Below are 23,376 nucleotides of genomic sequence, written 5' to 3' on the forward strand. Positions count from 1 at the left end.
CTGAAGTATTCACAGCACTCAGCAGGATCAACGGACGCAAGGCTGTTGGTCCTGACGGTATTCCTGGCCGTGTGCTCAGGGCATGTGCGGAGCAGCTCGCTGGGCCATTTACTGACATGTTCAACCTGTCCCTGGCCCAAGCTGCTGTGCCTACATGTTTCAAGACCACGTCCATCGTACCGGTGCCAAAACACTCCAAGCCGACGTGCCTCAATGACTACCGCCCTGTTGCACTCACTCCCATTGTCATGAAGTGCTTTGAGCGGCTGGTTCTGGCACACATGAAGGTTTCCTTCCACCCACCCTGGACCCACACCAGTTTGCCTACCGCAGCAATAGGAGCATAGACGATGCAGTCTCCACAGTACTGCACTCTGTGCTCACACATCTGGAAAATAACAACAGTTATGCACGACTGCTATTTGTGGACTTCAGTTCAGCATTCAACACCGTCATCCCCTCCAAGCTAATCACTAAACTTGGAGAGCTGGGCATCAACACCTCCCTCTGCAACTGGATTATGGACTTCCTGACCAACAGACCACAGTATGTAAGGTCAGGCAACATCTGCTCCGCCACTGCCACACTCAACACCGGTGTGCCACAGGGCTGTGTGCTAAGCCCATTCCTGTATTCTCTCTTCATCCATGACTGCCGGCCTGTATGTGGATCCAACTCCATCATCAAATTTGTAGACGACACTACAGTGATTGGTCTCATCAGCAACAACAATGAAACGGCATACAGGGAAGAGGTACAGCACCTGGCCATGTGGTGCGCCGACAATAACCAGCTCCTTAACACAAGAAAAACCAAGGAACTCATCGTGGACTTCAGGAAGAAGAACAAGAGCACGCACGACCCCATCCACATCAACGGGATGGCCGTCGAGCGTGTTTCCAGCTTCAAGTTCCTGGGGACCCATATCTCGGAGGACCTGTCCTGGAACACCAACGCCTCCAGCCTCGTCAAGAAAGCTCACCAGCGCCTCTTCTTTCTGAGGACACTGAAGAAGAATCCCCTGTCTTCAGCCATCCTGGTGAATTTCTACCGCTGTGTGATCGAGAGCATCTTTACCAACTGTGTCACAGTCTGGAACGGCAGCTGCTCTGTCGCGGAGCGCAAGAGACTGCAACGGGTGGTGAAAACTGCCCAACGTATTACAGGTACTCCACTCCCAAGCATCGAGGAGGTCCAGAAGAAACGCTGTCTGCATGGAGCTCGCGGCATCCTGAAGGACTCTTCTCACCCTGCTCACAGACTGCTCTCCCTCCTGCCCTCAGGCAGGCGCTTCAGGAGCTTACGGTCAAGGACCAGCCATCTGAGGAACAGCTTCTTCCACAGAGCTGTTACTCTTTTGAACTCTACCCCCCTCTGATCATCATACACCACTCTATCCGCACTGGAGACACTTTATGCCATTTGTTGCACTATCGAGTTAATATACACTGAATATTTGCACTAGTTTAGCAACCCCAGAAATATATATTTATATCTCCGCATAACCTGTATATCATTTATTTATTATGATACTTCTGTTGCACTTCTGGTTAGATGCCAAACTGCATTTCGTTGCTCTGTACTTGTACATGTGTAATGACAATAAAGTTTAATCTAATCTAAAAAAAATACAAACGAAATCTGGAGAGAAATACGTTTCAGTCAAACGTAACTGCAAATTGCATTTTAGGTCTGGGGGAACGGAATTTTTGTGATACAGGGTTGTCTAAAGGGACCCTGGTGCTCAGAGACACTACCACTTTAGTCCACAGGGGGCACCAGAACCAACACAGATGGAAATTCTATATTCTGACCTCTGACATCGAAGCAGACTGACTTTGTGGAGTCCTCACACATGATGTCGCCCCATCGCCCATCTGACCGCATCGCTGAGCAGTGTTCTTTATTCAAGAAGTTGTTCGGTTCTCCAGGATTCCATAGTCTGAACTCCGTCTCCCCGGGTTTGTCGAGACTTGTGTTTGTCAGTGACCACCTCCAGTTGTCCAAGTAGTGGGACAGTCCGATCCAGGCTCGCTGAAAGTAATATTTAATTGTGATACGAAGAAAGACTTTCTTATGATGCTAACAGCGCTAACAAAGACAACATGACTTCACTATATATTTACATATTTGATGTTTAATTGATGAGATATTAATGCTCTAAATATCGACGTCGTATTATCAGAATGTTGCATTAAATCATAATGGTTGTATTTAAAATATTTATATGTAAACTAACTATCAAGTAAATGTCCCTCTGAACTGTAAGATATACAAGCATTGAACTAAAGTACTCAAGTAAAGTGCAAGTACAGCCTGAGGTCCAGTTCATCCTCTCCACCACTGTGTGAATGTAATAGTCCAGACCACCTGTCACTGACGTCATGAAACTCACTGATTGGATGGTTGTCTTCAGGGTCTTCAGGGTCTCCAGGTCCTCCAGGTCTCGTATGGTGGCCAGGTCCATGTTGTTCTCTCTGCAGTGACGCTGTGCTTCAGTCCTGGTCAAACGAGCCAAACGAGAAGACAGCATCTATAGCTATCTAGCTAAACTAAGATCATTCCTGATGCTGCAAGCGGCTGAGAGCGTTCCGACCGGGGAGAGAACATGCCAGAGTTGTCAGATCTCGCCTTTTCAGTTCTTTTTCTCTACTAAATACTCATTCATTTCTATTCTCCTTCACTTTATTGGTCAAGCTTTGCAGTGAGATCACATATTGTCTTATGATTTAGGAGAGGATTCAACAGGCAGCTGTATCACTCCAAAGTATAGATTTTCCTACGAACTTGTAACTTTTTTATTTGTCTGTTTGCTAACTTAATGTTCTAATAACCAGTAACACATAGACTAATATTAACAAATAAGAACAAAAGCTCACAATTATTATTATAACACCATCATTATTAAATCAGCGCTTTAAGCCTTTAAGGTTTGAGAATGTCATTTATTTCTTCTAAATAGTGTGTCATTATAATAACGTGTCACCCAACATTCTGCTGATCTGTACTGGATATTTACAGCATTAATATCTCATCAATTAAACATCATCCATATAAATATATGGTGGAGTCATGTTGCCTTTGTTAGCGCTGTTAGCATCACTAGAAAGTCTCTTTCTTCATATCACATTTAAATATTGTTTTCAGCGAGCCTGGATCGGATTGTACTACAACGTGGACAACTGGAGGTGGTCACTGGCCAACAGTGGTGTATAGTAACGAAGTAGAAGTACTTCGTTACTTTACTTAAGTAGTTTTTTTGGGTATCTGTACTTTATTTTACTACTTATATTTCTGTTTACTTTTACTTTTACTTCACTACATTTTGCAATGAAAACTTGTACTTTTACTCCGATACATTTCCCCTGAAACAGTATCACACTCGTTACTACGGAAAAAAATAATCATGAGAAACATCGGGGACTGTTGTGGAACACACCGCAGCGCACCTGAACGCAGCACATCGGGGACTGTTGTGGAACACACCGCAGCGCACCTGAACGCAGCACGAACACCAGGTTGGGGATCAGTGGTCCTTGCCGCGTGTTTTCTATTCCCAGTGATGCCCAGGATGCTAGCGAGCGAGCGGCTACAGATACGACTCATTTCATGTGGAGCAGCAATGGAAGCTACTCGAACAACCACGGTGACCAAGATCAACGTCCGTGGCCATATTTGGGCGAACTCTTTTCTTTTGTCGGAGTGAAAGTTTCTTCCTACCGGATGAAGTGCCTCTTATGCCGACCGAAAGCTACGGAGATATGGCCTTCAACAACTCACCAACCTCAGGAAACACATTGAGGTAAATTAAGATTAATCCCATGAGCCGCAACGTTAATGTTTAGTCATCATAAACCTGTTAAGATATCTAGCAGTGTTGTCCTCAGAATTGGAGTACGATATATCTTTGGCAGGAGAGGGGAAGACAGGTGTCTGATTGTCCTACGCATGTTGTACGTTAGGCTAACGTTCGCTAGCTATCGTCAATTAAATGAGACAATTAGCTTTAGTGCAGTAGACGGATCTCTAGCGAGTTAATGAGCTGAAGAAGTGTTGACAGTTGTGAGAATGTGTTGATTTGAGTTGTCTTAGCTATAATATTATGCTAATCATTTCAGCATTATTATTATTATTATTTGTATTAATATTATAAGAGTGACGGTCCAGTAATGGCGACGATATTGATTTGGGACTGTTGTTGTGTTTAACTACAGAGATACAAGTACATATTCACAAATCAACTCTGGATGCACGGACAGTGCATGAAACTAAATGTATAAACTTCAAATTAAAACAAACTATTTTGTACAAAACTTTAGGTTGGGGTCATGACATGTTAGGAAGTGTTATTAATTCTATCATGTCTGTAATACTCTCACTTTATTTCAGGAATGGACTACATCAAGCAGCACATGGAAGAACCCTCCCTGCAGCTAGGTGATGCCACCAGGTCCAGTTCATCTGATGAAGAGGACTTCTTCGTCATCTCAAGCGCATGACAGCAGCAAACAGCTGGATGGAGACGTGGATCACGTTGACTTGCTGAAATGCTTCCCAACTGTGTGCAGGCTGTCTGTGAAGCTAGACACACTCTACCTGCACCATCAGGGCCTGTGAAGCTAGACTCACTATACCTGCATCATCAGGGTCTGTGAAGCTAGACTCACTCTACCTGCACCATTAGGGTCTGTGAAGCTAGACTCACTCTACCTGCATCATCAGGGCCTGTGAAGCTAGACACACTCTACCTGCATCAGGGCCTGTGAAGCTAGACACACTCTACCTGCATCAGGGCCTGTGAAGCTAGAAACACTCTACCTGCACCATCAGGGCCTGTGAAGCTAGACACACTCTACCTGCACCAGGCCTGTGAAGCTAGACACACTCTACCTGCACCATCAGGGCCTGTGAAGCTAGACACACTCTACCTGCATCAGGGCCTGTGAAGCTAGACACACTCTACCTGCACCATCAGGGCCTGTGAAGCTAGACCCACTCTACCTGCACCAGGTGAACGGCTCTTCAGCATCGCAGGACTCGTCTTCAGCCCCAGAAGAGCGACACTGAAATCTGTCCATTTTGAAAATCAACTTCTTTTGAAGATGAACAATAAATTTTTCACTTTAAAGTGATGATTCTGGTTGTAACTTTTGGTTCTGCTTTTATCTGCGTTAATCGTGTTTTTATATTTTAGTAATTTCATAGTACTCATATATTGCTATGTTCATCCTAGCTCATACTCCTGTGAGGATTTGCAGTGCTCTCTCCTTCTGTTCCCCTTTGTTTTGTGTTTGTTATTGTCTATCTGTCTTCCGGGCTGGGCGTGGCTGACCCACTTTTGATTCCCACCAACTCTCCTCCTCAGCTGCTGCTCATCCTCCTGATTACTACTCACCTCCACCTGCATATATACCCGGTTCCTTCATCCAGTATTTATCAGTTCGTCGTTTCACCACGCTGGTAATTCGACTCGGTAAAACGTAGTTAGCAGTACCTTGTACTCGCAGTATCTCTGTCCAGTACCCCCGTGCCTGCTCCTCCGCCTGCCACGTCCAGCCACCATTCCTCCGTCTGGGTTCCTCCGTGCTTCCACGCACACCTGCCCCAGCCTACCAGCTCACGTCAGCTCTGGAACCCGGCATCGACCTCCGCCTCCTCTCCTCCGTGCTTCCGCGCACACCTGTCTTAGCCTGCTAGCTCTAGTCAGCTCTGGATCCCCGGCTTCGGTCCTCCACTTCCACCTCGGAGGATACTCGCTGCTGGTCCGGGACTTTGTGGATTATTAGTTCCCCTGTCGTCAGTATAACGGGTTTTTGGAGAAATAAACCGGTTTCCCTTCATAAGTTCTGTCTCCTCGCTATAGTGTTCAGTATTGTGGGTTCACTCCTGGAGCTCTCGGAGAGCGTAACAGTACGAACTGGTCATTATGAACCCCTCTGACACTGGATCGGATCCCACTCCAGGCATTCTGGGCCAACATGAGCAGATGATCCGAGCCTTAGTTGATTGCCATCAGTCCATGGCACAACACATCTCGAACCTTGCTGCTCAAGTCACAACCCTGACGTCTTCTGCTGCATTTCCTGCCCCCTCCACTCCATGCCGGGATTTCCCCATTGCCGACCCTGAGCCTTTCCATGGAGAGGTGGAGAAAAGCAGAGGATTTCTTTTTCAATGCAGCAAGGTATTTCGCCAGCGCCCCTTGTCCTTTGCTTCTGATGTGACAAGAATTAACTATGTGTTGAGTTTGCTTCGTGGCAAGGCATTAACTTGGGCTGAAGCATTGAGTTCCGCTGTGGACTATGACTCTCTTTCCTTTGGAGATTTTTCTGAACATTTGTCCGATGTTTTTGATCACCCCGACTACTCTGGCTCAGCTGCAAATCGTCTACTAAATGTGCAACAAGGGACTCGTACAGTGGCCGACTACTCTATCGAGTTTCGCACACTGGCGGCAGAGGCCCGCTGGGACGAGGCGGCGCTAAGGGCAGTCTTTGTTAAAGGGTTGAGGGATCAACTGAAGGATGAGCTGGCTGCACGAGACGAGCCGGCCGACCTTCAATCATTAATCACCTTGGTATCTCGTCTCGACAGCCGTCTGCGAGAGCGCCGTGCGGAGCGAACGCAGCGGTCTTCATTTACTTTACCAAGCCAGTCAAACTACTCACCCAAGTTTGCCCCCTCTGAATCCAGACCGGCGGGCGTCACTTTGCCACCTCGCGTGCCCACCGTTGCTAAGGAGGAAGCGATGCAGTTGGGACGTGCCGGACTATCCCCGGAGGAACGTCTTCGACGTATAAGGTCTGGAGAGTGCCTGTACTGTGGCAAATTGGGGCATATCCTGGCTGGTTGTCCGGTCCGCCCAAACGCAGGAGCTCGTCAGTGAATTTGGGGGTCCTGACGAGTCCACATCCTACTACTATTGTAGCCCCAACCTTGCGCCGTTTTCTCATCACTGCCAGACTTGGTTCTAACTCTCAGTCTTTGCCCCTCTCGGCCCTCATTGACTCTGGAGCAGAGGACAGTTTTGTGGAGCTGGAACTAGCCAAACAACTGGGTCTCCACTTGGAAACATTACCGGACCCTATGACTGCTTATGCCTTAAATGGTCAAAGGATTTCTAAGGTAATACAGCAAACACAACCCGTAACCCTGATTATTTCTGGTAATCACAGAGAATTAATTCAATTAAAGGTTATTTCTGCCCCAGCTACCCCTTTGGTTCTTGGTTACCCTTGGCTTCGCACCCACAATCCACATATCGATTGGGCTGGAGGTAGAATCATTGAATGGAATCAGTTGTGTCACCTTAACTGTTTGCAATCTGCGGTGCCTCCCGTCTCTGATCTCCCATGGTCTGCCCCTTGTGTCTCAGCTGTCATAGATGTATCCGGCGTTCCTGAGGTCTACCACAACCTGAGTGGGGTCTTCAGCAAGGAGAAGGCTCTCTCTCTCCCTCCTCATCGTCCTTATGATTGTCCCATCGATCTTCTTCCTGGGTCTCCTTTACCTACCAGCAGGCTCTATAACCTGTCCCGGCCTGAGAGAGAGGCTATGGAGAGATATATAAGTGACTCCCTGGCTTCAGGTATCATTTGTCCTTCCTCCTCCCCTCTGGGTGCTGGGTTTTTCTTCGTGGGCAAGAAAGACAAATCACTCCGGCCCTGTATTGACTTTCGTGGGTTAAATAACATCAGTTAAAAACAAGTACCCACTTCCCCTGATAAACTCCGCTTTTGAGCCACTTCAAGGTGCCACCATCTTCTCAAAACTCGACCTCAGAAATGCTTACCACCTGGTTCGTATCCGCCAAGGAGATGAGTGGAAAACTGCCTTTAACACCCCACTTGGTCACTTTGAATATCTAGTCATGCCTTTTGGACTCACTAACGCCCCAGCTGTGTTTCAGGCCCTAGTTAATGATGTCTTGCGAGATTTTCTCAATCAGTTTGTTTTTGTGTACCGTGACGACATTTTGATCTTTTCCAAGAGCCTGGAGGAACATCAGAACCACGTCAGCCAGGTTCTTCAGAGGCTGCTTGAGAACAAACTGTACGTCAAATCTGAGAAGTGTGAGTTTCACCAGGAACGGATAGGCTTCCTGGGATACATCATCAAGCAAGGCAGGTTGGAGGCAGATCCTGGAAAGATTAGAGCTGTTACTGAGTGGCCAGTCCCCACTACTCGGAGAGAGTTGCAGAGGTTTCTGGGTTTCTTAAACTTCTATCGCCGGTTCATTAAGAACTATAGCAAGGTTGCAGCTCCACTCTCCAGTCTCACTTCAACCAAAGTCAAGTTCTCCTGGACCACTGATGCTAACGATGCTTTTCTGAGACTAAAATCACTGTTCACTTTGGCCCCCATTCTCATCCAGCCAGACTCAAGCAAGCAGTTTGTGGTTGAGGTAGATGCATCAGACATCGGGGTTGGCGCTGTTCTGTCCCAGACAGCAGGGCCAAACAATAAACTTCATCCTTGTGCTTTCTTCTCACGCCGTCTTTCCCCAGCTGAGAGAAACTATGATGTGGGCGACCGCTAGCTGCTGGCGGTGAAGATGGCGTTGGAGGAGTGGCGACACTGGCTCGAGGGCAGCGAACTGCCATTCCTAGTTTGGACGGACCACAAGAACCTCGAATACATCCAGTCAGCTAAACGGCTAAACTCCCGACAAGCCAGATGGGCTCTCTTCTTTGGTCGTTTCAACTTCTCTCTAACCTATCGCCCTGGTTCCAAAAATACCAAGCCTGATGCCCTGTCCAGGGCGTTCACTTCTGTGGGACCAGTTACCTCTTTGGACTCTATTCTCCCTCAGAGTTGTGTTGTGGGTGCCCTCACTTGGGAGATCAGTAACTCGATCCGAAAGGCGCTTTTGGAGCAACCTGACCCTGGTAGCGGTCCGCCTAATCGTCAGTTTGTCCCCAACTCTGTCCGTTCCCAAGTTCTTCAGTGGGTCCACAGCTCCCGTTTCGCCAATCACCCAGGTGCCAACCGCACACTCTCCCTTCTCCGGAGACATTTTTGGTGGCCAACAATGGACAAGGACACTAAGGAGTACGTTGCTGCCTGTACTACATGTGCCAGGAACAAGGCCTCTCATCAGAGACCTGCAGGATTGCTTCAGCCCCTTCCAATCCCTAGTCGACCCTGGTCACACATAGCACTGGACTTTGTCACCGGCCTACCGCCCTCACAAGGAAACAATACTGTTCTAACCATTATTGACCGTTTCTCCAAATGTGCCCATTTTGTAGCTCTGCCGAAGCTCCCCTCAGCCCTGGAGACCTCCCAACTTCTCACGCAGCATGTTTTCCGCCTGCATGGAATCCCGGCTGACATCGTCTCCGACCGTGGCCCTCAGTTCATCTCTCAGGTCTGGAAGAATTTCTGTCATGCACTTGGTGCGTCTGTCAGTTTAACCTCTGGTTATCATCCCCAGTCAAACGGTCAAACTGAAAGGGCCAATCAAGACCTGGAATCTACTCTCCGCTGTGTTGCCAATCGCAATCAATCTACCTGGAGCTCCCTGCTACCCAGGGTTGAGTATTCCTTCAATTCACTCACGTCCTCCGCTACTGGTCTCTCACCTTTCGAAGCCTCCTTGGGGTACCAACCTCCCCTGTTTCCTGAGGAGGAGAGTGAATTGGCAGTTCCGTCCGTCCAGCAACACATTCGACTGTGCCGTAAGATTTGGAGGGACACCCGCTCTGAACTCCTCCGGACGTCTGCCAGAAATCAACGCTCAGCCAACCTTCACAGACATGCCGCTCCCCCTTACACCCCTGGACAATCAGTTTGGTTGTCTTCCAGAAACATCTCCCTCCTCACCGAGTCTACAAAGCTGTCTCCTCGGTTTCTTGGCCCCTTCCTCATTGAGCGAATCATTAACCCCTCTGCTGTCCGCTTGAAGCTCCCCAGAACCATGAAGATTCATCCCACGTTTCATGTGTCCCAGATCAAGCCAGTCCACACCAGTGACCTGTGCCCTCCGACCGTTCCCCCTCCTCCCCCCCGGGTCATTGATGATCATCCTGCCTACACCGTGCGTCGGCTCATGGATGTCAGGCTCCGGGGCAGGGGCTATCAATACCTGGTTGATTTGGAGGGTTACAACCTGGAGGAACGTTGCTGGGTGCCTCGGTCACGCATCTTGGACCCGGTCATGTTGAGGGAGTTCCACAGGGCAAACCCTGACAAGCCTGGTGGTCGCCAGGAGGTTCCCATTGAAGGGGGGGTACTGTGAGGATTTGCAGTGCTCTCTCCTTCTGTTCCCCTTTGTTTTGTGTTTGTTATTGTCTATCTGTCTTCCGGGCTGGGCGTGGCTTACCCACTTTTGATTCCCACCAACTCTCCTCCTCAGCTGCTGCTCATCCTCCTGATTACTACTCACCTCCACCTGCATATATACCCGGTTCCTTCATCCAGTATTTACCAGTTCGTTTCACCACGCTGGTAATTCGACTCGGTAAAACGTAGTTAGCAGTACCTTGTACTCGCAGTATCTCTGTCCAGTACCCCCGTGCCTGCTCCTCCGCCTGCCACGTCCAGCCACCATTCCTCCGTCTGGGTTCCTCCATGCTTCCACGCACACCTGCCCCAGCCTACCAGCTCACGTCAGCTCTGGAACCCCGGCATCGGACCTCCGCTCCTCCTCTCCTCCGTGCTTCCGCGCACACCTGTCTTAGCCTGCTAGCTCTAGTCAGCTCTGGATCCCCGGCTTCGGTCCTCCACTTCCACCTCGGAGGATACTCGCTGCTGGTCCGGGACTTTGTGGATTATTAGTTCCCCTGTCGTCAGTATAACGGGTTTATGGAGAAATAAACCGGTTTCCCTTCATAAGTTCTGTCTCCTCGCTATAGTGTTCAGTATTGTGGGTTCACTCCTGGAGCTCTCGGAGAGCGTAACAACTCCTTGTTCATGGCGGCCACAGCACCCAAACAAATAAACTTCATAATTCTGACCCTTTGTTTTTTTTATTAACAGCATTTACTTTTACTTTCAATACTTAAGTACATTTAATATCAGAAAATTACTTTTGATACTTAAGTACAAAAAAAATCAGATACTTTAATACTTTTACTCAAGTAGTATTCTCATAGGTGACTTTTACTTTTACTTGAGTAATTTTCCAGTCAAGTATCTTTACTTTTACTCAAGTATGACTTTTGGGTACTTTATACACCACTGCTGGCCAACACAAGTCTCTACAAACCCGGGGAGACTGAGTTCTCACCATGGTATCCTAGAGAACCGAACAACAAAAACAATGAACAACACTGCACATATATAGTTAAAGACGGACTATGGATTGACTATCAGTGTGAGACGGTCTCAAAGTCAGTCTGCTTCGATGTCAAAGGTCAGAATATTAAAGTTACTACAAAGAACTTTACTTCTGTGTTGATTCTGGTGCCCCCTGTTATGGAGGACTCAAAATGACTTAAGTATAAATAAATGCATGAATAAATATGGGAATAAATAAATAAATGCTTAAATAAATGTATAAATAAATAAATGCTTAAATAAATGTATAAATAAATAAATTTATAAATAAATAAATACAGGAATGAATAAATATAAGTTATAAATCAACAGGACATCATTACATAAATATATTTCTACATTTCTGTATTTCTTCATTTATTTATTTATCTATTTATGTGTCCACACGTATTTCTTCATTTATTTATTTCTCTATTTATGTGTCCACACGTATTTCTTCATTTATTTATGTGTGACATTTCCGTGTCCGTATATTCAATGTACTCTGAATGTAGCTCTTTTATGGGTAAAGGTGTGTTTATTCATGCTGTCGATGCTTCTGTTGCTTCAATAAAACATTTGACTCAGCGTTATGTTCACCACAGGTCTTCATGTTCTTCAGCTCAGAGTCTGATGGCTGGAACTAAACTCAAGAGATCCTGTTATGATCCACTGGAATATGAGATCACATGAGTATGAGGTCACATGAGTATGAAATCACATGAATAGGAGATCACATGACTATGAAATCACATTATCACATTTAATTTGTGTATAATGATTCCTTCTGTACACATGACATCTATTGCACCTGTCCATCCTGGAGAGGGATCCTCTTCTGTTGCTCTCCTGAAGGGTTCTTCCCTTTTTTCCCCCTGAAGGGTTATTTGGGAGTTTTTCCTGATCCGATGTGAGGTCAAAGGTCAGGGATGTCTATGTGTCCAGATTGTAAAGCACTCCGAGACAAATTTATAATTTGTGAAAATGGGCTATACAAATAAACTGAATTGAATGGCAATGAGATCACATGAATATGAGATCACATGACTGAGATCACATGAATGTGAGATCACATAACTATGAGATCACAGGACTATAACTAGAATCCTGTAAGGTATTTAAGATTGGGACAGCTGTGGTCGCGCCAAACAAATGTGAATCAACATCAACACTAGCCGTGGCTACCTCCCTCTGGAGAGAAAACAAAATGGCTTCTCAAGCTCCTCTAACAATGCTTCACCGAAACAAATATTGAGTGTTAGGGCGGAGGTAGAAAGACGTTTGAAGAGTTCTCTCAATGTAGTCATGTGACCAACCCGGTCATCAGTATAGACAACAGTAACATCTAGATCTGCTCTACAATTCTGAACATCTCCCCGTACTGCAGGTCCTGGCCTTTGAGAAGAAGCAGGAGGTGACACCTACCAAATGGCATCACGGCGTATTGGAGGAAACCGTCAGGGGGAACTGAAGCTGACGGTTCTGGAGCATGACGTTGAAGGCACTGGTCAATATCCTTTCAGTGTGTCATGTTTGATCACATATGTTGCAGGACTAACCTCAACAATGCAGTGCTCAAGGAGGGGTCATGGATGAGCTTCTAGACATAACAGCTTTTACTTTAGAGCAGGGGTGCTCAATACGTCGATCGCGGCGACCGACCAGTCGATCGCGGTGTAGTATTGGTAGATCGCATGACATTAAAAAAATTGGCCCGGCCCCCTGTAATTTTCTCTATAGCACGTCTTTGTTCTTTTATTAAGCTAAACAGCCGTCTGTTGTTGATTGTATCTACACAACAGCATGTCATTTCTGTCTACGCAAAAAAAAAGTCACTTGCAACCCTAACCCTAACCCTACCTCAGTATTACTTGGCCTGGCCGCTGTGATGTAGGAATACACATCATCAGCCCATCTTAATCACCATCATCAGGATAGCTCGCCGTTATAATGGATGCCACAGGTGAAACCAACTGGAAGCACACATGATCGTCAGTAGAAACTGATTCCCAGCTTAAGTCTTTTGCAATAGCCTAACACAATCAACATCAATCCTTTCAGAAGGCTCACCCACTACCAGAAAAGGGCAAAGAGGAGCATTGATACCTGGCCTATAGAAATGTCGGAGGACTCTTTCATAGATTCTGGTGATCCCATGTGTCCTGACCATGGATGGTCATGAGCTATATAGTATCTGAGATTGATAAGATGTAGGCTCCACAACCTGGAAGGTCTCACTCCTATCCCTATCCTTCTATCGGTTTTCGAGATATGCACATGCAAAGGAAAATATGTACACAATGTACGTACACAATGGTACTCAGACAAAAACATAAAAATAAGTAAAAATTAAAATGAATATATATATATAAATACGGGTATATATACAAAAACCTGCATACATATTGACATATGTATGCACATACTTGCATACCCTAGTACATATATACACACATAATGTAAATGTACCCCCCTCTCACTGTTGGCGACACCCACCCCCTACCCCCATAATACATCTCTAGCTATTATAAAAAGGAATGTATTTATTAATCCCCAAGGGGAAATTAGTTCTCTGCATTTAACCCATCCTTAGTTATTAAGGAGCAGTGGGCTGCAGTGATGCGCCCAGGAAGCAACTGGGGGTTCAGTGCCTTGCTCAAGGACACTTCGACTTGCAACTAATGGGGAGAGCGGGGATCGAACCCACAACCTTGGGGTTGCAGGACGGCCCTCTTACCCCACTGAGCTACAGCCGCCCAAAAATTATATTCTGTTAAAATTATATATATTGTTGAATGTTGCTTAAAGCCGCGGACCAGGATAAAATGGTTCTTTCTTTAGCACCATGTATTCTGAATATTGATTGTTCCATATTCACTATATCAGGGTAGCTAGCTACCCCCGTGGTCAGCTAGCTAACCGCGGACTGGGGTTTCATAAGAGTGTGCGGTGGGCTCCAGCGCATTGCTAGAATTTATTTTGCGGCTGTCAGGACGGTTGAGCTGCGTCTTTGTGCTTGTGATCAGTCCAGTGAGGAGAAATAATTTAGAAGCAGCACAGCAGGAGAGCATGAATGACATAATCCAGGATCTGTGTCAAAAAGAGACAAACCATTTTACAGAACAGGGTTACTTCTTTACACAACCCAGACATGTGCATGACAGAGTCCACATGTCCTCCTGGACAGAGGGTACGTATTGGTGATGGGAATATTTTCATTAAGAAACTTTTCCTCGGTGTATAATAGGTTCGATGTAAAAAGTTTAGGTGAATCTGTTGATGGTTGGGATTTTTAGAAGTCTCTGTTATCCCTTTCCAATTATAATCCCAGTTCAGTGGAGTATTTTATGTCATGTGTTCAAGGTCTTTGGCTCAACCCTGTTCAATAGGAAGAGGTTTGTAAGATGCTACAGAGAAAAATTATTATAGTTTGGATCCTACTCCCCTGGTTTGGCCTTTTGAGTTCATTATGGAATGCAGTAGGGCTGCAACTCACGATTATTTTGATAATCGATTAATCTGTTGATTATTCTTTCGATTAATCGGATAAAAAACTAATTTTCAACCCTTTATTCAAAACAGGGTTCGTACGGTCATGGAAAACCTGGGAAAGTCATGGAATTTTTAAATGGCTATTTCCAGGCCTACAAAAGTAAGTGAAAAAAATTAAAATCCCGAAATGTTTGGAAAAGTAAAGCAAATGTGTTATATCAGCCGCGCGCAATTCCAGGATGCTTTATTTTCATTGGTTGCTGGATCAAATCTTACCCAGATACAACAGATACACTTTTCTGATTGGCTATTGTGTAGCCCATTTCTTTTTTTTGATTGGCTTATAAGTGGCACCTCACAGCAGAACTCCAGGGGAGCGCCTGATTCCTCCACGGTGAGGGCAGCGCGGCTCATGTTTGCGTGTTGCAGCACATTAAAACATTAAATAGCCGAGAGTGGTTTTTCAGCGTAAGAAATACGATGTGTGGCCGGAGTGCGTGACTAAAGACCGAAATGAGTGACTGTCACTCTCAATGCGTGACACTTGAGAGCCCTGATAACATCACCCGTAGGCGCACACAGCTCCGTGAATGTCCCTCCGACGACGTGAATGACTTCCGCATCCAGCGCCACGAGAGCAGCAGCAGCCAATTAGATTAATCAACAGCAGAGCAGTTCAGCGCTGATTGGCTCTCACAAAGCAGCATTCTGTCCTCTCCCTCCGCTCCATTCTGGTTTCTCCTGCGCCGCTCTGTGCTCAACTCAACTTTTTTTATACTCTGCGACTTATTGAGCGCCGTAATAATCGCGCGACACAAGGAATCGATTATGAAATTCGTTGCCAACTATTTTAATAATAGATTTTTATCGATTCGTTGCTGCAGCCCTAGAATGCAGGTGATGTGATCCCAGAGGATCGTTCCATGGGACCCCATATGTTTTCATTGCTGCTCTTGGTTGTAAGTAAAGGAAAAAGGATGAGCCAGGTATGTCATATGTAGTACGTATGTCATCAAAAACCCTCAAACCGTTCTCATTCAAAATATCTGCTGTTTGTGTATCTTTCTGCTCGTCCATGTTGAAAAAGACAATGGAACACCGCCAGTCAGTAATAGACAGTTATTAAAAATTGGAGTGTCGAGGTGCCATTTAAGATTTGTTTTGGTCTCTTTTTCCGCCATACGCCATGTTAATAGTGCCAAAGATATAATTGGGCCAAGTGAGAGTTTCATTTGTTTTGGCGGCATATTAGAATAAACCAAGTCCTCTAACAACATGGTGAGGCAAGGTTCTCCTCAATTAGTTTCCAAGAGACCGATGCCTCTGGGTTCAACCAAATTGAGATTGGTCTCAAAACAAAAGACCAAAAATAATATTTAATGTTGGGTACTGAGAGGCCACCTTAGTTTTATGCCTTTGTAGTGTGGACATCTTAACACGTGATTGTTTTCCTCCCCATATGAATTGAGATTAAGGAGTGAAGTTTATTCCAGTAATTAGGTGGTGGAGATAAAGGTAACATAGATGCAAAAAAATGAACTCTAGGTAATATATCCATCTTCACAATTGAAATCTGAGTTTGTAGCGATTTTGAACTCTGAGTCCATCTGTCAAGGTCCAATTCAATACATTTATAAATGTCCATGTCGTTTTTTGAGATGATTGTATTTAGGGATTTGGATATTTCAATTCCAAGTTATTTGAAATGTTTAACTATGGGAATATTAGAAGGTAGGGAATTTAGTATTATATATTGATTTACTGGTAAAAGAGCTGATTTGGTCCAATTAATTTTACAACCTGACAAGGTACTATAATCTGCAAAGGTATTCAGAATATGAGGAATGGACGTATGGGCTTTGTCAATATATAATAAAATGTCATCAGCATATAAGGAAAGTTTATGACTAGTGTTATTGAAAGTTATTAGATAGATGGATGTTCTCTTATAGTTTGAGCAAGTGGTTCAAGTAACAGAGCAAATAAAAAGGGGCTAAAGGGGCAGCCTTGATGACAAGAACCTGTAATGTGAAAACGAGGAGAGGTAATCCCATTTGTGATAATTGTAGCCGTGGGATTTTTATAAAGTAATTGGATTAATTTAATAAAGTTTGTCCCCAATCCTAATCTTCCCAATACTGCCCATTGATAATCCCATTCAACCCGATCAAAGGCTTTCTCTGCATCGAAACTAAGAACGGCACTAGGAGACGTGCTATCCTTAGTAGCATGAATAATATGCAAAAGGCGACGAATATTATCAGAGGCCAGTCGGGACTTAATGAAACCCGTCTGGTCACAATGAACTAATTTAGTCATATGTGGTTCAAGGCGGGATGACAAAATTCATGCAAACATTTTAATCTCAGTAGTTAGGATAGACAGAGGTCTGTAGTTGCTGCATAGAGTCAGATCTTTACCTGGTTTAGGTAATACGGAGATTAAGGCTAGGTTAATGTCTTCTAAGAAGCAACCCCTTTCAATAGAACAGTTAATCATCTCCAATGGAAACTGACCTAACAGATCCCAAAAAGTTAAGTAAAATTCAGGGGGAATACTGTCCCATCCCAGGGATATTCCCCTTTTCATCCCTGCAATGCCGTTTTTAAGTTCAGTCAGAGTAATTAGGGCTCCTAAATCATTGGACTCAACCAGAGAGAGAGTTGGAAGTGTTATTTTTTGTAAAAAATTATCACATTTTGCTTTATCAAAGCGAACTTTAGATGTATACAATTTTGAGTAAAATGAGTGGAATTTAGAATGTATCTCTTTAGGGATTGAGGATATTTTCTGGCCAGAGTTAATAGCTATAATAGTAGCAGCCTTCTTACCTTTGTGTAGGCTTAAAGACAATAGATGGCTTGGTCTGTATCCATTGAAGTAGTAGTTTCTTCTTGATCTGTGAATAAGAAATTCTGCTCTTGTTCTGAAAAGGGTGTTTAATTTAAATCGTATGCACTGAAAAAAATGTGATGTTGGAATTACTCAAATTTTTTTAGGTAAGTGATTGCACGAAATAAAATCATCTAAATCCAGACATATTTTTTAAGTTGATTGTACTAATTATTTTCAACTAATTTCAGCCTAATTATATTTATATTTTCTGCTCAACGATTTTGATTAGAGTTAACTCAATTATATTAAGAAATTCCAACTAAACCCATTGGGGTTCAGTTTACTAGAATGGATTAATATACACTTTTATTAATCCCCAAGGGGAAAATAGTTCTCTGCATTTAACCCATCCTTAGTTATTAAGGGGTAGTGGGCTGCAGTGATGCGCCCGGGAAGTAACTGGGGGTTCAGTGCCATGCTCAAGGACACTTCGACTTGCAACTAATGGGGAGAGCGGGGATCGAACCGACAACCTTGGGGTTGCAGGACGGCCCTCTTACCCCACAGCTACAGCCGCCCTGATTAAGTAACCTTAATAATTGTTGTTGTTTATATGCAAATCAATTTAATGTTTACATTTGTACATACTAAAATTAAGTTTAATTAAACATATACACTGCTTTTAAAGTCCAACAGCATTGCTATCATTGCCAAATGTATTGTAATATCTACAAAGTAACACCAAATGTTTAGTATGCCAGCATTAAAATAAGTTGATGGTAGGATTTGGGTATAAATAAATTATTTCATTTAAAATATGGCTTTTTATTTAAAGATATTCCTGTAATTTGCATGCAAAATAGGTCTACCCGAACCAGCGGACAAAAAAAGCAACACTTCAAAAGTAGCCCAATTCCGCGGGAAAACCGCGGACCTGGCAACACTGCCTCCAGGAGAAAAAAGGGGGCGGGGCTTGTGGACGCACATGCGCACATGTGGAAATTGAAGGTGGAAATTAAAATGTACATATTTTTTTCCTGTTACCTTTAAATGAAAAAATTAGCTTTTCTTAAACCATGGAAATATGTGTTACGATTAATTAAAAAAGATAAGAAGGATTCGATAACACATTCAAATCAGTAAAATAAGCTTGATTAAATCAAGTAATATCTAAAAGGGGTCCGAATCATTTTTTTCAGTGTGGTTTTGATTTGTTTCCCTCTATCATCTGAGAAGCCAGTATTTTGCTGATCGTTCTCCAAATTTTTTTGTGTAGTTTCATATTCATTAATTTGGCCTAATCTAGTTTTATTAAGATGCGAAGAAAATGAGATTGTTGTATTCCTAATGCAACCTTTGATGGCACTCCATAGAATACGAGGATCATTCTCTGAAATAAAAACAGTAAAGGCATCTCTAATGTAGGTGCAAAACTCATTATTTCTCAGTAGTGTTACGTTTAAACGCCATCTTGTAGCTCTTGGAGGCGTATGTGCCAAGGTTAATTTAGAAGTAATTATGCTGTGATCTGATAAAGGGCAAGGGAGAATGTTAACATAATGGATTTCCCCAAAACCCTGACCATACTAACAAAAGTTGTACCGTCATTCCCCTAAACATTTTGGTCACGTGACGCTAAGATAGCGGCTCGTCTAAAGCAATCTCTCGCTTCCATGTATAATGATTAACGTAAATTTTATTTACCATCCATATTCGGCTGGATAGATAGATAGATAGATAGATATATACTTTATTAATCCCCAAGGGGAAATTTGTCGAGTCAGTAGCAGCAACACACAAGAATAAAAAAACACAAAATATAAGAAGGGTGATCTGGCAAGAGGTGAACTGTTGTGGAATGTTCTCCTGTAGCGTGAGGAGACGTCTGGAGAAAGCTCTGTCCCTGTAGGAGGTGGTGAGGGTGGTCCGGTTCCAATATGGACCAGTTTCTTCACCCAGGTGCTCCAGCTGGCAGATGGAGCCAGCCTTCCAGTTTGTTAAGACGGCTGGTGTCACTGGCTCGATGCTGCTCCCCAGCAGACAATGGCAAAGTGCAGCACACTGGCCACAACCGACTGGTAGAATAACTCCAGCATCTTGCTGCACACGTTGAAGGCTTTCTCAGGAAAAGAGTGATGTTGGCCTTCCAGTTCAGTCGCACTCCTCCACCATGTCCACGTCCACTCCCAGGACACTCCACCATCTCTCTGGTCACTCACCACTGCCCTGTACTCCTCCTCCCTCCATCCCTAATACAGCAGATGGCATGACTCCGTGTTGTACTCAGACAGCACACGGCCCATTCTGACAAACTGTGGTCTGCTGATCCAGGAGATGGTGGACGCGTCTCACTCAGCAGCAGTGGCTGGATGGTGTTAAATTCCAGGTGCGACTGAGCAGGTAGATGATGAGGCTGGTAAGCAAATTGCAGAGGGTCCAACGATGATTTCACCTGCGGCCGGAGGTGGGCCAAGACCAGCCTCTGGGACAGGGACCAGGCCCAGCCTCAGGCTCCCTGGGGCTTTCTCAGAGACCTGGCTGTCTCCCTCCCACCTTGAAGCCAGTTATCAGACCTGAAAGCAGCTTTCTTCATGTTTGGTGTGTTCACGTGGGCCGTGGGCACTTGAGGAACAACAACAAACATAGTATAACACACACTGGCTGACTGTTAACACAACTTATTAGGCCATTTCGGGACAACTCATTCGCGTCTACCAACCGGGTAGTTAAAAAAACTGAATACTATAAACAATCATAACCTTATCTAGAGTCCTCGGTTTAGTTATGGTTGATGAATTAATCATCCTCTGTGTGGGTTTGGAACCGGTGAGTCTCTACGCCGTGTCAGTTTGAGTTTCGCAGGATAAAGCAGAAAGGTGCTGAATCCTTGCTTCGTGGCTGTTTCCATAACCGGTCCATATTCCCATCGTCGTCTGGCAGTATAGTTGCTATAGTCCGCAGCAAAGCATAATTCCTTGCCCACAACAGTGACAAGAGAGCTCCTGGGTGCCTTGAGGAGTTTGTCTCGGTCCGTGGAGCGAAGCATCTTGCAGATAAAGGTTTGTGGGGGTCCTGAGTTTTGTTCTGGACTGAGCCGATGTGCTCTCATCACCTCAAGCTTTACATGTCAGCGTTGGAAACCACTTCGGAAGTGATGCTGTGATAAATCCGACAGGACCATTCCTCTCGATTTTCTCCGGCAGGTTTATTCGCCGTATGTTTTCACAGCGCGACTGGTCTTCGTGTTGGGCAAGCATAGCTTCCAAACTAATGTGCTTATCCCGTATGGATTCTTTTACCAGACTCACCCGTTTTGAGAGGTCTTTGTGGTCTTTTTTGTGTGACAAGATTCCTTGGGAGTTAGCCAAAACTTCTTTGTGGATCTTGTCCAGGCGGATTTCGAATTTAGAAAATTGCTCCTAAATGAAATTACGTTGTTGGCGTAGCGTAGCGTCAATCATGGTGGCTAACTCGTTGCTGTTGTTAGCGCCCTTCGATAGTTCTTGAGGCATCTTACTTCTGAGACCATCGGCCATTTAGCCTAGATCCACTATTGTCTATTTAAGGCACAAAACATGCAGATGAAGTGTTAGTTAGTAGGTTAAATAGCGAAAGCGAGCGAGAGCAAAAGTCCTAAGCAGCCATCTTCTTTGTTGTGTCATGACTGGCCCAGCGACGCATTAAAAGGCCATCAGTCATCCTGGCATCCCCACTGGATCCACTGAACTCTGGGGGAAAGGGTCAAAATGAGTTAAAGTTGAGCCTCACCTTCACATATATCAGCCATTACCCCTGGAGGTGTAGCGGGTGCAACCTTGTTATCTGAAACGGGAAGCTCCTAGTCCCAGTAGACATTGTCACTCACAGGAATCAAGAGCACCTTTAACCATTTGAAGTAGACGCCCGCGCCTTCGTGTTTGACATTATTTCCGTTTTTTAAATATTTATTTCTCCTCAAAAATACGGAGCAGAAATAAGTTTGAACTAGTGCATGAATCATTAGGGTTTCCTCTTCCGCCTCCTTCCTTCCGTCTGTTTGTCCGCGATTCACAGAGAAAGGTAGGGGCGAGGACGTGTCGGGTGATGCGGCGCCGAAAATACTCGTCACACGAAACCGTTCACCGTGATTTGACAATTTGTTTGTCTGATGTCATTTTGCGAAAAACAACAAACAATGAACACTCAATAATTCACAAAGGACCTCCCCACCATAGCTGAGGTTCAGTAGCATTCTGTCAGTCAGAGAAGCCAGAGAACACGCAGCCAGAAGAGGTCCACCTGGACCGGGTAAGTGTCTTTACTTAACAGTAACAAAATTAATCTATATATATATCTATATACTGTGTGTTTATAAATACATATATATATACATATATATATATTAGGGCTGTCAGCGTTAACGCGTTAATCTATGCGATTAATTTGGCCGCGATTAACGCACTAAAATATTTTTTAACACATCAACAACAATATTTGGATGCAGCTCTGAAGAGAAACAGTTGTCAGAGATATGTTATGGTTTGATAAAACCTCATTGGGTCATTTAGACTGTCTGGTGATAAACATATACATGCTTTTGGCTATTTTTAAATAGAAGCAGTGACGCAAATGTAGCCAGTCAGCCTCAGAGCCAGACTTACCTGTGTTGAACCTGCATGGGGCTATCCTGGCACTTCATCCTGAACTGGCCAATAGAAGCATGTTTGTTCATAAAATAACAAACTATTGTACAAATATTTCCAAGCAAGGTCAACTTCACCAAAATATCCCATTTAAATTCGAAAAAATTAGAAAAGCAGGCTTTAGATTTATTTTCTGAATTTAATTTAGAAGTTTCTAATGGCACCAGTCTGGCAACAGTCATCAGCAAAGACTCCAAAGCCAAGTCTGGACTTCTAGAGTTGACTTTGGGGCTTTTAATGACTTGTGTCAAGCTAAAAATCAGTCATTGAGTTTTAAAATCATTAAACACTGGTGCTAACACATGGGGGCCTATAACAAGCAGCAACAGTTAAATACTGAACTTGCGTTCTTTATTTGGCCAGTGGAGGGCAGCCTTTACTAGATAATAGCCAACCACACACACCACCTTATTATCATCATGTATTGTGAGCGTGTGTGTGTGTGTGTGTGGTGGGAGGTTGTGGCAATGTGACTAACTGTTGTGAGAAGTCCTGTGCTCGTGCTTTCCCACTCTGCATGAAGCAGCTCCCGTTATGAGCGGCTGCATTCTTACATGTGCCAGTGAACGTTGTTTTCATGAGTCGAGTGCTTCGATAAGGCTGCTGGACAGAAAACGCCCTGTGGTGACACGAAGCTCAGAGGAGGTTTCACACACTCAAACACACATTCATTTACCCTCCCAGGGTCACCCTCAAGTCACAGTCTAGCCTCTCGCTGTCATACAACACACAACCCATGAATCATATGAGATGCACAATGTGTGTGTTCCACAACAGAGCACAGCCAGCTGTGAAACAACAACCCCGTGACCACACGATGCAAACAAACGCTGAGACTTTATTTACCTACGTACATTTCAGTTGTATCATGTCAAACATCACATTTCAGGCACTCACGCGTAAAGTAGGGGGAATGTATAACACAAAGTATGAGTTACTTAGCTGGTTTGTGGCTATTTAGAAAAAGAGAGTTACGAAACATTTGTTTTCAATGTGTTCATCGCGGTTTTATTTCACTTTGGACAATAGATGAGTGATCATGAAAACTTCTCAATTTCACAAACATCCAACTTCAATACATATTTAAATAAATACATACCTTGCTATG

The sequence above is a fragment of the Pseudoliparis swirei genome, chromosome 23, assembly GCF_029220125.1.
Source record: "Pseudoliparis swirei isolate HS2019 ecotype Mariana Trench chromosome 23, NWPU_hadal_v1, whole genome shotgun sequence".
NCBI classification, from domain to species: Eukaryota; Metazoa; Chordata; class Actinopteri; order Perciformes; family Liparidae; genus Pseudoliparis; species Pseudoliparis swirei.